At 36.2% G+C, this 14247-nt stretch overlaps 1 protein-coding gene and 1 long non-coding RNA gene across 4 annotated transcripts in view; one reads left to right on the forward strand and one right to left on the reverse strand.

Moving 5' to 3' along the window:
* The window catches only part of DPP6 (dipeptidyl peptidase like 6), a 990703-nt gene that overhangs the window by 360162 nt on the left and 616294 nt on the right, over window positions 1-14247 (forward strand). The window lies entirely within an intron of this gene.
* Window positions 1-14247, reverse strand: part of LOC138158235 (uncharacterized) — a 75383-nt gene that overhangs the window by 54818 nt on the left and 6318 nt on the right. For 2 of the 3 annotated variants that reach the window (XR_011167596.1, XR_011167598.1), the window contains exon 2: window positions 4698-4857. This is a non-coding gene — a long non-coding RNA (uncharacterized lncRNA). Of the gene's footprint in view, window positions 1-4697; window positions 4884-14247 lie in introns of all 3 variants that reach the window. The other variant, XR_011167599.1, reaches the window with a different exon arrangement.

A 14247-nucleotide genomic window follows, 5' to 3' on the forward strand; every position in this document is an offset into this window, starting at 1 on the left:
CCCAGAAGAAACAGTAAACTTTAAACTCTTAAAATGGAATCAAAGGAGTAGAGGTGACCTTATGAACATGAAAAGTAGGTAACTATCTATGTGCAAGGGCTTTTTAAATACATAAAACAAAGTAGAGAACGTTACAAAGGAAACCAATTCTGTCAATATTTGGTTGTTAAAATATCTCAATAAACAAATTTATTTGTTAAGGGGCACAGTTATTTATCAAACTCTTTTTTCATCCTCTCTGGCTCAAATACAGTTTTCTTTCATATCTTAGGATGTATAGAGGATACAGATTATGAACATGCATTTGATTCTTCTGGTCTTTGATCCTGATGGTAGCTATCCACTGGTGCCCTGTCTTTTGTTTTTTCCAGATGGAGGTGTCCTGTTCAAATTATTTCATTGGTTCCCTGTTCCTATAAAAGAAAAACCCTTTACTTATTCCTGCCAACTTACTCTTCCAGCATTTCATCACACTATTCTTTTTCACATCCTGTTTATTTCAGCAAACTGTATTACTTGATCCTCCTCAAACTCATCTCATTCTTTGGTCTGTGAGTCTCCTATGCCTTGAATCTCAAGTCTTCACATGTTGAATCCTTCAAGGACTAGTTCAAGTCCTTCAGCTATAAATCTTCACTTATTTCCTCAAATAGAAGCAATGTTTTTTTCTTTTAGCATTTTGTTTCTAACACTCAGAATAATGGTCACATAACCTGTTAAGGATTATGAAGTGTTGTGTAAAGAAAAGGGCACTGGATTTGGAATTAGAGGGACAAGCTTTAGATATGTGCTCTATTCTCATTACCAGCTGTCCTTGAGCAAATTATTTAGTCTTTGCCTTGATATTCCTTAAAACCATTTGTCATGTTCTCTGTATTTTGTAAGTGCATGGATTATTTAACAACTGTTAGATTTATAGTTTTATGGTGATCATGTATATATTATTATAATATTTAGTAGTTTTATAGTGTGTTCACACAACCTGGAATGGCTGTGGGTCTGTCCTTCAAATGGATTGGTTAGCTTAACTCTTCCATACTATGACAGGCAGCCATAAGTGGTGAATGGAGTGCTGGACCTGGGCTAATGAAGAGCTTAATGCAAATCCTGTTGTCCTGACAGTTGCTTTTTGTTTAGATCATAGTCAAGTCTTACCGTCTCCTATACTCAGTTTCTTCATCTTCAAAATGACTGATCTGTAAAACACTGATAGTGCCCTCTTAAAGATTCGTTGTGACTCAAATGAGACCATGTATATACAGTGCTTTGCAAACCATAGGGAACGATATATATATATAGCTATGTATGTTTCTACCAGTAATTGTTGCTATTTTATTGCTTTTGTTACATTATCATACGTCTTCTTGTAACACCAGCTAGTTCTTTTCACTAGAAGTGGGTAAGAGAGCGTGGATAATTTAGTGTAAGTTGATCCCACTCCTAGAAAATGAACTCAAAGTGAATGTTCTGTCAGTAATGCCAATTCCCCATGTGAAGTCTAGCATACAAACACATGTATACATAAGCACATGCATATTGGAAAGCTTCCCCAAATAAACTGGCATTCCCAAAGATGTTGTGCACCACATTTGCACTCCTCCATAGAAAGCATGTTAGCTGTTTTTATTGCTCATACGATACTTTCAAGAATCTGCTACTATTGAGCAATTTGCTGGGCAGGTGGAAATTTGTGATTTGTTGAGAAGGGTGGGCAGGCTGTGGACTTGAACAGATGGTGGTCATTACTTGTGCCAATGTGTGACCACATTTAATTGCAGTAGTAATGCTAAGATAGATTATTGTCACTGGGTACTTTACTGCTTGAAAAAGATCTTCCTAGAAGAACATACTTACTGACTCAAGATAGTATTAATAAATCAAATGTCAGAGCACCACTAAACTCATAATCACCCATCTATTTTAAAAATAATTGCTAATATTTAGTGATGTTTGCTTTCTGACTCATCAATATCTGACTCAAATGTGAAAGAGGCTATTTTCCCCAACTAAAAACTAAAAAGTTCTTAGATTGACAGAATGAAAAATCACACAAGCTTCAAATCTAGAGATTACTATATCATCTAAAAGCAGCTTCAAGAGTGTATAACCATACATACATGTATGTACCATACATAAACCTTATAACCTGCATTGCAGACAGGAAACCAACCTGAGTTAGGACTTCATTATACTCAGATTTGAATTTTAACCACTCAGTCTTTTCGTCCATGCAGCCCTGTCTGAAGACACACAGCCACAACCACTAATTTCTCTTGTAATATCTTGTAATCGGGCCCTGATTAATTCAGTAAAGGAATGACTGATTTTGTAGAACACCCTTGTTGTCAGCACTTTTATCACTTTGTAACCAGTCAAGGTCTTTTATTTAAGGACCATTGTTCTCTCCCAGTGTTTGCAGATTTTGCTATTTGAGAAGAACTCTAAGAAAAATCACCTGTGATTGTCGAAGGCTTCCCATGTTGCCTTCATATCTTCTTCTTATTGAGATCTAACACTTCCTGGCAAACAAGCCAGTGCACATTTAGGAGGGAATTCCTTTTAGAGAAAAGCATGAGCATGCTCGAGTCACTCATGGATATTTGTATTAGATAACTAAATGGACTCAAGAGGCTATAATAAAGTGAATGCTTTACTTTAACCTCATTATCTTTTGGACAGAGGGGAGCGCTTAGTACCAAGACGAGTACCCTGGGAAGAAATTAGGCTCACAATTGATTCAGTGCTGTGACCATGTTTTCTGGGCCTGGGACAGAGAGTTCTTCTTAAAGACTATACATCTGTGTCCATTTCTATATATGCATGTTTGTGTTATGTGTGCACATATACATATATGTATACATGCTACATGCATATATACACTCTCTATACTTGGAACAGGGAGTGCTTTTGAAAGAGCATATCTATGTTTCATTCCTCCTCTTTGCCCTCTTCCTCTCTCCATATACATATGTATACACAAACACACATATACACATATATGTATACATGTATGCATGTGCACACATATATTTCTATATAAATGCATACATTATATCCAACATAATATCCACACATTATATAATACATATAATCTCATTCTACTTAAGATAGTGTCTGTATTTCTATCTATACATACATATACATATGTGTGTATAGTATATGACACATCCATATATGCTTTAAAAAACATAGACCTGTGACTATTTGTACATAGAGCTTCAGATGAGAAGCTTCAGTCAAGGCAAATTGGGCTCTTTTTTACAACTTAGAGAATTCCCTGGTATTTTGACCAAGGTGTTGACCAAGGTCACCCATGTAATAAGTATAGGAATGGCATTTGAGACTTGGTACTTTGACTCTCCAGTCAGTACCTTTTTCTCCAGAAAGAATCTTTGATCTCTAGAGAGTAAGAACCAATTCTGACTGTCTTCTAACATGACCCTTTTAAGAGAATTCATAGTAGGGAATAATTGGCTTGATGTAGATGGCACTTGTTGGGTATATTATGTTGATTAGTTGTTATAGTCGTGTCTAACTCTTTGTGACCCCATTTGGGGTTTTCTTGGCAAAGATCCTGAATTGGTTTGCCATCTCCTTCTTCAGCTCATTTTACAGATCAGGAAACTGAGGCAAAAGGGTTAAGTGACTTGCCCAGGATCATGCATATAGCTGGTAAGTGTCTGAGGCCAGATTTTAATTCAGGTCTTCCTGACTCCAGTCCTGGTTCTCTATCTGTGATATAAGCTAGAATCGATGCTTCAGATATAGATTGAATTCAATGATTTTTACCACTCATTCTAATATTTTATAAATCTATGAATTTTGAGTCTCTTTGTAAGCTATGAGGGAATTACCACATTTTCATCTTGCTATAATTTACAAAATATTTAATTCAACAACATTTATTATGTACTTTAGTATATACAATTTACTCTGGATGTTGGACATGCAAAAAACAAAACAAAACTAAAACTAGTACAGTCCCTGCCCTCAATAAGTTTATAATGAATTGGGTGATGCATGTGATCTCTAAACAAATAAATAATATGCAGAACAGAGTTGAGGCAGTATAGAAATCTAACCACCATTTCAAGAAAGCTTGAGGAAAGACCATTTTAGATTAGAAAGTAGAGCAGGGATCAGGAAAGGCTTCATGAAAGAGGGGGAATCTGAAATAGGGCCTTTGAAACAGAAGGAGAGTTTCCAAAGGTAGAGATAAAGAGGAAGAAGAAGAGTGTGTTCCAAGCAAGAAGAGGCAGCCTTTGCCAATGCATGGAGACTGTAAAATTTGAAGACAAGACTGGGAAACAACAAGCAGTCTTTTCAGTGTCTTATACACTATTTAAAATATTTATCTTACTCATCTTCTAAAATAAGGGAAAGTAAAGATAGAATGGACTAGGGTATCAGTTTAGTTAGATAGCAAAAGGAGTGATACAGATTTAAATTTGCCTCTTATATGAAAGTAACAGGTTGATTTAAAGTCCTCCCAAAAGATGTGAAATACAACATCGCACTATTCACCACCTTCTCCCACCTCGAGTGCTGGTGCTATTTAAAGGCAAAGAGTCAGCTTGGTAACTCTGCTGAACCCAAAACTGATTCTGCTTTAGTGTTGAATTCATGCAGTAATGCCACTCTGTATTATAGAAAGCCTGGGGGCTATTTTTCCCCTTCTATTTGCATTGGCTGCTTACCTGAAACTGAATAAGGAAGAAAGTCGCTCCAGACAACTGGAATGGTGATTAGCTTCCCTTAGCTAGTGTGTCCCTCTGTGATGGATTGTTTCTTTGCTGTTATGTGGGCGACACTCGACACACGTCTCTCCTTTTCTCATGTGCTGTTGATACATTCTCACTGACAGGGAACATGATTCGGTGTCTCTGGTCATAAATTTGTGGTTGTCAGAAAAGAGTTTTTGGCAGAAAAGTGTCAGGCTAGTTAAAATACTACCTTCTTGCACCAGATGATTGCTCAGCCCTATTGCCCTCCCAGTGGGAAGAGGGAATCTGGCAATTGTCATTGTACTCGACCAACCACGTCTTCAAAACTCAGGCCTGTATATTTTCTGTCAGTCTCCCCACTCTTTAAAGTTATCAGTAAATCAAAACATTTTATACTACAGTAAAAGTATGTTAAATTGAGTTAAATTGGGTTGTAAATCTCAACCTTCTTATTGGATGGGTTAAGTGGAAGATATTATTGTCCTATGTTTCAGATGGAGAAATTAAGACAGAGATAGATTATAGTTTCATCTCCATCTCAATTTCTTCCCTCATCATAGCAGATGCAAACTTATATATTGATGTTCTCCCAAATATCTTAACTTATTAGTTCCTTAGCCTACCACTTCCCATGATATTCTTCCCACATCAGCTACATTCAGGGACAGTCATATCACCGATCTGCCCACCACCCACAAATGTTCTGCTTCCACATTCAGAAACTCTGAATTTTCTTATCCAATCATAACATTTTTCTTTGCATCTCTCCCTGTGTATCACTCCTTCTAAACATATTCTTTATCCACGCTAAAGTTCAGTCCTTCCATCCCTCAGGCCAATACCTCAACTCTGCGGATACTCTCCTATCTTTCCAGTCCTGACCTTTTGACAAATCAGTTCAACTCTCTACTCTCCTTTATTCTTAAATCCCTTGGATGAAGTGTTCACATTGGCAAGATCAATGCTGGAATCATTGAATTACAGAATAATTCAACATGTAGTGTTAGGTTCTAGGGAAGATACTGAGATACCAAGAAAAACAAAAAATGACAGCTCTCAATGTAAAGGGATTTACACATCTACATATTATGCAAACATATATTAGCCCTACTAGCCTAAGGTCCAAGGCCATGAAGCTTTTCCAAACTGCAGTAGCCATGCCCTCCATTTAACTCATATAATTGTCTCTCTGATTCATTTGTCTCTCAGCACTGGTCTTTACAACCTCTCTAACCAAATAAATTATGAGGCCTGCAGGGGAGGGACTGTATCTTACACTTCTGTGAAGATAGCATGATAAAGTATTGTTTATAATGGCTTTTAAATAATGACCTGAGACACATTACTTAGTGTCCCTGTTGATTCCTTTGCCTCTTGGGAAATTTTAGGAATTGTCTGACTTTATAGTCCTGAGAGACTAATCCCTTCCTTTTAATTGCATTCTTTTAATCCAGCCCTCACAGGAGCCTTTTTTTTTTCCATCTTCTTATCCAGTCAAATGATCTGCAATGGGGATGTTGTTTCACAGTTGTTGAAATTTTCATCTCTATGGTAAATCAGAAATCTACAATTTACTAATTTACAGATTAGAGACGAATCTTCTTAACCTGCCATTTAGTTAGTATTCATGAGGTCATGTTTTTTCTTTTGCATTATGTCAATGTATGTCTAAAGGGTTTTTCATGTACTTTAATTATTACCATCTATTAGAATTTTGCTATAAGCAGTCTTACAGAAAAGTACAAAATTCTCCGCCTTACAATTTTTATTTTATTTTATTTTTTGCCTCCACAATAGGACTGAAATGTTTTTGAAATTGTGTTGAACTTTACTCTTGTTTGGAGCATTCAAACAATAGAACTTTTTGCAGCCTCATAATATCCTGGTGAGAAAAGATAGGGTAGGTATAACAGCCTTTAGTCTACAGACAGGGAAAAAATATGTGGAATTCTAAAGTAGTATACTTAAGGTTGTAAAACTGCTAAAATCAACCAGGAGTCAAACTCAGAAATCATGTTTTCCAGTTAAGTTATACTTATATAAAGTACAAATAAATCATTTCAGATATTTTTATCCATTTCTTGTCTCATCAGACTTTACTTAAGCCATCAGCAGAATTTACATACTCAAAGAGATCCATTAATGCTGGTATTCTGTATTGGTTAAAGGAGTTGCCTTATTGGGTATTCCCTAAACCAATTCTAATGACATCATAGAACTTGTTTTTTTTAATACTCTAATAACCATATTTTAATATAGTTTATTTATTTTCTTATATTATGCAATTTATTTTGTGCTTTTAAAAATATTATTCTGATGGGCAGCCAGGTAGTACAGTGAATAGAGCACTGATTCTAGAATCAGGAGGACCTGAGTTCAAATTTGGCCTCAAACACTTTGTGAACCTGGGCAAGTTACTTAACCCCAACTGCCTCACCAAAATATAGAGAGGTATATAGGTAGGTAGGTAGGTAGGTAGGTAGGTAGGTAGGTAGGGTAGATAGATAGATAGATAGATAGATAGATAGATAGATAGATAGATAGATAGATAGATAGATAGATAGAGATATTCTGAGAAGTCATCCATATGCTTGACTAAACTGCCAAAGGGGTCCATGTCTCACACACACACACACACACACACACACACACACACACACACACACACACACAGGTTAAGAACCCCTGGACTAGATAATTTCTAAGACCCATTCCAGCTGTAAATGATCCTATGATCCCATGCTCTGCCTCAGAGTGCTCTTCCTGTGCCAAAGCATGGGGTGAAAGGAATGCTGGGTTCCCAAAGACTCTTGCAGGACAGGAAAGCCTTCAAAGTGGGAAAAATTTGGGGTAAAATATCTGTGGTTGATTGGTAATGGATTTTTTGTCAAGGACAAACATAAGTTTGGAGAGTAGGATAATCAAAAAATTTATGTCACATGATGGCTTTTGGAAAGTGGGACATAGCAACTCATGAAACAGTCTACCAAGGAAAAGAGGGGTTCTGGTCTGTGTTGATAAAGTATGTACCATAAAACTATTGATCATTTAAAACGAAACCAGGTACATATTAATAAATACATCCTATTATTATATTCACATAGGTGCCCTGGGGGAGGCAGTATCACATGGAGTGGGTGTGGGTATGGAAGTTTTTTAGAGCTGAATTTTAGAGTTGGGCCGTGAAGTAATTAGGCCTTGAATTGATAAAGCAGAAGGAGGTTAGGGGAGCTATTCTAGGTGAGAGAAATAGCATGTTCCTAGGTTTGTCTTTTGAAATAGCAATGAATACGTGATTTCATTTAATCATTGGTTTGAATTTATTATAAATCTGTATCTTATTTCCAGTGATTTATTTCCCTCTATTATGTCCTCTGTTACAAGGAACATTTCAGATGTCTCTTGCATTCTCTGGAGCTCTTGAATTCTTTCCAAGAAGTAAACCCACTAGAGTTTAAGGTGGTTTGGAAAACTGTCGGTTGGATTGATGGATTATAGTCCCTGTAGTGAGCACTCAGCCTCTGCAAGGTTCACAACCCTCTCACCTCTAAGTATCTAATTTATGGAGAAATGTCGATAAATTATTTAGAAGGGTTTTCTTGCTGATTTCAGCAATTCAGAAGTAAGTAGGGGCTGGGGAGAGGGGAAAAAGGCTGGACTCTGAGAGTCCTTGTCAGTTCCTCTGCATTTCCAAAGAACCTCACACCATTATTGCATTGGGGAATGAAAAAAATACTATTCCCATCCACAGCTCCTACTCTTAAGATTTCTCAAAGCCTCATATTAAATTGTTTCTACTTCTTTAGGATTAAAGTAGCAACCACAGTTCCAAAATGAAAGAGAAGAGGTCATCCTCTGATAACTGTAGCTTGGCTCAGATGTTTAATCTTTGTTTTAATTGGCTTATAAAACAAATTAGAACTCTATGATGTGTTTTTTTGACTTAAGCAAGGGATGGAGGGGTGAGTGGTTTAGAATCTCCTACCATGTAACACTTTGAAAAGATCACTTTACAGGTAATAACTTTTTGATTGACTCTCTGTTTCTAGATCAAGGTCACTTTGGATATAAACATTTACCTTTAATATCTAAAATAATTTTGCCTGGCTTTGATAGAGATTTTAACAAAAATTTATAGGATTATTTTTTAGATGCTCAAATATAGGGAAAAGTGAATCAAAGCCTGACATAGGGTTTTGTTTTTATTTTGTTTTGTTGCTTTTAAATCCATGTAGTGAATACTATCCCAAAGCAGTTTGGCATAGCATATTGATTTCCTTGTGTTCTGAAATTCACTGAAGCAACTGTGAAAGTTTATTCTTAGATCAAATCCATTTGAGCAAAATACATTTGGTAACTTTTTCTTCTGCTACAATTGAATTCTATAAAAAGGATTAAACCTTTAAGCTTTGAAGTGGAACATTGTGATAGTTTAAAAACATAGTCATGTAATTTGACCTAATTTCTTGACAGACAAGCAGCCCTCCAAGGATAGCTATCCCTGCAGTCATATGTATTGATGATTTACAATTACAATGAAATGTAACTGATTATTTAATATATGTACGATAATTTTTTCATGTCCAGTTAAGTGATGTCCCCTTCAAAACAGTCCCCTACTTAGGAAGCTGAAACACTTTTTTCAGTGATCTTACCATTGTTCAGGACATTTCTGAAATTCTACTTTTGGAACTGCATTCAGAATCTGTGTCATATATTTCCTATGATGGAAATCAGTTGTGTGGTCTTTATCCTGTGAGCAGAGGATTTGTATTTTTGCATTCAGAGCCAAGTCTTGAAAATAACTGCCCAATATCCATTTGGATAGAAAATATGACATGACTGTAAAATAATAAGAATTTTATGTGTCTTACAAGCTGCCACTAAAATGTAACCTCTTTGTAGTTACCCCTTTCCTCTCATGCATACTCCTATGCACCTATCATAAGAATAGGCTATTTTTTTCCCATTCCCTTCCAACATATAATCATTATTCTCTTTAACAGAACTAAATTTGGACAAGTACCTGATGGAGGTTATAAGAAATGTGGACTATAGTAATAAAAGATGTTTCTGTGTCTTGTTATAGCCATGTGCCATCTGCCTTTGATGTGTTGTCCCCTTTCCCTGCAGTACCTTCCTTCCACCTTCCCATCTTGGCTTCCCTGTTCCTCTACATTTAGGTAAGGGGGCAATGGAAAGAATTCTTGTTTTAGGGTCAGATGACCTGCATTTAAATCTTACCATATACTACTTGAGTAAATCATTTAACCTACCTGGTCCTCCCTTTCTTCATCTGTCAAGTGAAAGAACTGGGTTAAGTGATCTCTAAACTCCCTTTCCACACTAACTCTATAATCTTATAAACATTTCTTTGTACTCCATGGAGTTTTCTCTGATTACTCCAGTCTTCATGAGTTTCCCTCTTCCTATAACCCCTGTAATTGCTATACCACCAATTGATAGCTAACCATATACTATATTGAATTGTTTGCTCATGTTCATTTTGCATTAGTCTTGGTTCTCTAACTAGGCTGTGAGTTTCTTAAGGGAAGGAGCTCTGTTATTCATTTCTCTTCATCATCCATGTTATCTGGCACAGTGTTGAGGAGAGGTGTTTTTCATTTTTTTTCTTCATTTTTCAAATGCTTTATTAACTTCTGATTTACATCATTCATTTCCACCAGATTTCGAGTTACAAATTTTCTCCCCGTTTTTCCCCTACCCACCACCTCAAAATACCAGTCCCACAGGATATCTCTTCCTCCAATCTGCTCTCTCCCATATCTTCTCCCATACCCCCTTCGACTTTTCCAGTAGGGCATGGTGGATCTCTATGTGCCTGTATATCTTATTTCCCAAATATATGTAAAATAGTATTAATGATAGTATATATATATATATATATATATTTAAACATTTGATTTTAAAACTTTGAATTCCAGATTCATTCCCTTCCTCCTTGTCACCCACCCTTACTGGGAAGATAAGCAATTCAGTATAGGTTGTACATGTGTAGCTAATGCAAAATATTACCATAGTAGATGCATTGTAAAAGACTGACTATGTTTCCCTCCCTCCTATCCCACCTCCCACTTGTTCTATTCTCTACTTTGATCTCCTCCCTTTTCAATAGTGGGTGCTTCCCTCCCCCCTAGCCTGCCCTCCCTTCCATCATCCCTCCTCTCATCCCCTTCCCCCCTACTCTCCTGTAGGGTGAGATACCCTATTTAGTATGTATGTCATTCCCTCCCTGAGACAAATTCAAGGAGAATAAGGTTGACCCATTCCCTTTTGCTTTCCTATTCTTGCCCTCCATTGTAACCATTTTCCCTTGCCTCTTCTATAAAAGATAGTTTACCCCATTCTGTCTCTCCCCATCAAGGAGAGGTATTTTTCAATAAATTTTTTTTTGGTTGGTTGATTTCTTAAGGCACAGAGTGATAGAAAGTTTGTCCCTACTTCTTATGATAACTGAAAGTTTACGATCTAAAATGAATGTGTATAATGCACAGTGTGCATATATACATGTGTGCATGCATATACACAGGTATGTTTGTATTTACATATGTGTATATGTATAGGGTGTGTGTTTGCATATATGTGTTGTGCAAAATATTACATGTTTATATATACATATAAGTTTTTACATATTTGTATGCATTATATCTGTGTAAATGTATTAGTTTATTATATCTATAAGAACTTGAGATTACATACTTACTTGAGGTAAGTAGTAGTATAACAAATTATGGAAAAGTTAGGCTCACAAAAGTTAATTAATTGGTCTTAAGTTTCATAGTAAGAGTCAGGATTTTAAACGGGATTTTCTGACTCCAGTTTAGTGTGTTCTTTCTGTTGTGCCTTAGTGTCTTTAAGCTTGGTATTATCACCCTCTTATGGAATATAAAACATGGAGAGACAGTCTAAGGGCTGAAGAACCCTAAATGGCTTGGAAATAAGCCCAGGACCAGCAACTTTTTGGCCAGTTGTTTTAGGGGGCAGAAAGAACATCCCTGAAGAGAAGTTGTATGGGCCATATAAATAAGAAGTTTGGGATGGACCTTGTTAACTACAAAGTCTTTTTTAAAAATTTGCATTGTTTTGAGGAATACACTATTCCAGAGGAAACTAGTTTTGTAGTACAATAATCAAATCTCTTTTCTCCTAGAAATACTAGACTTGCTTCAGGATCTACTTTGCAATGTCTCTCCTCAAAGAAGTCTTGCTTAAATAGCATTATACTGATTGTTTTCTATATTTTGCATCCCCTAGTACTTATGCAGACAATATGTATGATACCAATTAATATTTTGTTAAGTATATTGTCTTTTAATTATTTTCTAGTTATTTCAAATATGCCTGACTCATTTTCACCATCGTGTTTTAATGCCTCCAAAGATTTTTTTCTGTGTAGTAGTAAAAGTAGTAGTAGCAATGATTATAATTTTAATAATATCATCACTTTATAATTGCATGACTTTTATGTTTCAAAATACATTGACATGTTATTCTTTTTCATTTCAGCTTATTTTACTTGTGTATACCATATAAAGATAAAATACAAAGCTGTATACACAGTAAGTGTTCAGTAAATACATGTCAAGATTGTTGAAGTAAAGGAGAATTGCTTCCTATAATAAACAACCTTTTTCTGAGAATACTTTGAGTTATACTTTTGACTGTATCAGCAGGTCAATCAACAGTGGTTTTGGTGGTGTGAAAGCTGGCAGATTTTCATTTCTGACATATGATGCTTAAGAAATAAACAGTATTTTACAATGATGCTAAAGCATTTTACAGAAACTGAATTAAAGTCTGAAAACCATAATAAACCTACAAATCAAATCCTGGTTGGGGAAAGGGAAAAGTAGAGGGATGGATTTTTTTTCTATATTATTAACAATATTCCTACAATAAGACACTGTATTGGAAAAAAAGATATGGGAGATTCAACTGAGGGAGCATCCAGTACAAAAGGATAATTTTGTTTTTTTATTTAAGTCAATCATCTTGACCAGGTCCTTAAATCACTACTCCACTCCTTGTTCTTGCTGATCCTCATACTGGAATACTGTCTGTCCCTCAAAAATGGCTCTCCATTCCGAACACTGTGCCCATGTGCAAGCCTTTGCCCATTCCTGGAATAGTCACCCTCCTCACTTCTGCCTTTTAGTATACCTGGCATTCTTCAAGACTCAGCTTGTTCCAGAAGGCCATGTTCCAGAAGTTGGTTCCTTAATTGTGTTCTCTCCTTTATGCTCCTTTCTTTGTGTGGGGCAATCTTGTTGCTTCTACCACCACAAAATCTCTCACATCAGTCCCATTCTATTTATCCACATTGCTACCTGCACTATTTCAGGTTGTCATCAACTCTTACCTTTCCAGTTTTAACAACTTCCTAATTATATTCCTAGCATACAGTCTCTCCTCTTTCCCTGTGATCTTCTGCATAGCTGCACATTGCTACATGTTTATTCTAGTGAAAAGTCTCTTGTAACTAATATTCTTCAGACATTTATTAGGAAAAGATAGAAAGCAAAACTTTAGAGGTCAAAGGCAAATCTATAAAATAGATTTTGAGGAAGAGATACTAACAGATCTGTAGCTAACTTTCAGTTATTAAACCATCTGTGGGGTTTTTCCAAAGTTCTTTTGGGGCTTTCTTCTCTACTCTCACTAAATTCTCTCAGTGACCTCATAAGTTCCCATCAGTTTAATTATCATCTTTACACAGATACCTCCCATATGTACACATCCAGCAATACTTTGCCCTTGATTGATGAGTTCCACATTGCCAATTGCCTATTGGACATTTCAAACCAGATATCTTGAATGTATCTCAAACTCAAAATGTCCAAAACAAGTCATTGCCATTTTTCTGAAACCAACATTCTTTTTTCATGCTTCCTACTTTTTGTTAAAGTTACTTCCATTCTTTCAGTTTCCCAAGTTTATTGCTATCCTTGATTCCTCTTTCTTTTTCTTATTCACCCAAATGTGGGCCATCTCCAGTCCTCTTGACATTTGGACCCAGATGGCTCCAGAGGAGAAAGTGAAGTTGGTGACGTTGCACAGCGCTGCCTAGCTTAAATCCAATTACCTTGCAAGTCATGTTATCAACTTCTGATGACATGGTCCTCTTTGAGAATGAAGGACAAACAACAACAATAACGATATTCACCCACATACCCAAAGAACTGTCAAATCTTGTCATTTCTTGTTCCACAGCATCTCTCAGATCTGATCCCTATCATTATTCATGTAGATATCAGCTTAGCTCTGGCCTTCATAGCTTCTCCTCTAGAAAAGTTATTTGTCCTTCTAACTTTTCTTCCTGCCTCAAGTCCATCTCTCCTTTTCCAGTCCATTTTGTGCTACCAAAGTGATTTTTATTGAGTGAAACTCTGGCCATGTCATTTTTCTACTTAATTTATCCAACTGGTTCTTCTGTACTAAGATTTAAGTATCTTGGTTTAGCATTTAAAGCCCTTTTACATTCTGGCCCTAGTATCTTTCTAGC

Source organism: Petaurus breviceps, unplaced genomic scaffold (genome assembly GCF_028583685.1).
Source record: "Petaurus breviceps papuanus isolate PSGF00001 unplaced genomic scaffold, PetGlider_PUasm1.0 115, whole genome shotgun sequence".
Taxonomy (NCBI): Eukaryota; Metazoa; Chordata; class Mammalia; order Diprotodontia; family Petauridae; genus Petaurus; species Petaurus breviceps.